The sequence below is a fragment of the Temnothorax nylanderi genome, unplaced genomic scaffold, assembly GCF_030848795.1.
Source record: "Temnothorax nylanderi isolate EJ_2023f unplaced genomic scaffold, tnyl_v1.0 TNYL_tig0316_pilon, whole genome shotgun sequence".
In the NCBI taxonomy this organism is placed as follows: Eukaryota; Metazoa; Arthropoda; class Insecta; order Hymenoptera; family Formicidae; genus Temnothorax; species Temnothorax nylanderi.
The window spans coordinates 110,625-112,604 of NW_027249378.1; positions in this window are offsets into that span (position 1 = coordinate 110,625).

Genomic DNA, 1,980 nt, shown 5'->3' on the forward strand with positions numbered 1-1,980 from the left:
CGGAAGATCTGGCAAAAGTTCCGTCTCTCTGGTGACAAAAGCACAAGTCTAAAAAAAGGAGCAAACTTTAAGAATTCTACTCGCATTGGAATTCTACAAAGTTGATTTTTGATTTCTCTGGAAAATATGATTAGCGAAGCTAGTCAAGACCTAGATGTATGGAAAGTGACGCTTCGACACGTTCTAGATTTTCAAGACTGAAAGCAACAAGTATTAAACAGAAAAGATGCAGTTGAATAAAAATTCGCAAATTCGTTAATAGTGCTTCTTCAAGGCTAAATACAAGTACATAAATCACGTCTCTTATTAACATCTCTTATTCATATCTTTTCAATGTTTTCTCTAGAATGCACAAGATTATGTCTATTTCGAATAATTCAATACCATTCGCAATAAGACATATGTATGTATGTTTCTAAGAAAGGGACTACACTAAGAAATTGGTAGCTGCGATAACGATATATATAGGAAGTTTTAGCACATTTTTTACTTTTTGTACAAGAAATGGATTATTTTTATAAGTTGGAAATAAAGAAAAAAAGTTGATTATTTTTATAATTTTTTTAGGAATAAAGAAAAATGCTCCTCTGAGTTTTAAAAACATTGTTGGCTTTACAGAGGAATGTGTCTGACCGGGTAGAAAATAGTAGAATAGTATTATCCTATTATAAGAACACTTAATATTTTATTATATACGTGCGTCTACAAAACAGTGTTAACTCAGCAAGAGCGCTATGCGGACTGACTACATACCAACAGAGAGAGAGAGAGCAGACTAACTAAAAATACAAGCGCCATCTACTGAATAACTATGAGACTAACTCGTATCTCCTTTTGCCCTGAGATCACTAATGGAACATATATCTACATTCCCCCACTTGAGCTCGAGGCGAAAAAACTTTAATCTAATGAAATTAAATTCATACCCTTATTGCAAAAATTATTCTTTTCGGAAGTTACTGCTTTAGTAAATGCATCCGCTAACATTTCCTTACTAGAAATAAAATCAAGTTTTAACACTACCGGAGATCTTTTCTTTTATAAATTTATACCTCGTATCTATATGCTTCGACCTCGGATGATAGTTATCCGAACTCGCTAATTTTATAGCACTTTGATTATCTGAATATAAACAAATCGGCTCGCGAATACAAGATTTATCAATGTCTTCCATTAGTCTTTTAAGCCACAAGAGTTCCTGAGTAGCTAACGACATCGCGATGTACTCCGACTCGGTAGTCGATAATGAAACGGATTGCTGCCTTCTTGAACACCAGGATACTGCACAGCTGCCCAACAGGAACACGTATCCACTAGTAGAACGTCGGCTATCCGTATCGCCGGCCCAATTAGCATCGCAATATCCTATCAGCTCCGTAGGTTTAGAACAGTCTATCTTCAGTCGGAGATCCTTGGTCCCCTTCAAATAACGCAGCGTGCGTTTAAGCGCGTTCCAATGCGCTTTTCCAAGGTTCTCAGCGAATGAGCCAAGAGTCGTAATCGCACTGCCCAGGTCAGGTCGCGTGCCTTGATACGCGTACATCAGGCAGCCCAGTGCCTCTCTGTATGGAACGTTTTCCATTTCCTTCTTCTCTACTGCAGTCTTTGGCAACATATTCTTGGTCAAGGTCTGATTCGTATCCAGTGGCGTCTTCGCCGGATTGCAGTTCTCCAAGTTAAATTGATGCAAGATTTCTTCTATATAATCTTCCTGGTCGAGGAGTATCTCTCCAGCTTGTCGATTTCTTCGCACGTTGATTCCCAAGACCTTCGAAACCGGTCCCAGATTTCTTAACTTAAATTTCTCCTCCAGTTTCTTTGTAATCGTCTGTTTCAAGTTTCGATTCTTTGTAAATAATAAAAAATCATCTACGTATGTGGCTAGGTACGTTACGCTTCCGTCACTTTCTTTACGAATATATAAACTCGGATCCTCTTTAGAACGCTCAAAACCCATCTTCTTTAATACCTTATGTAGCT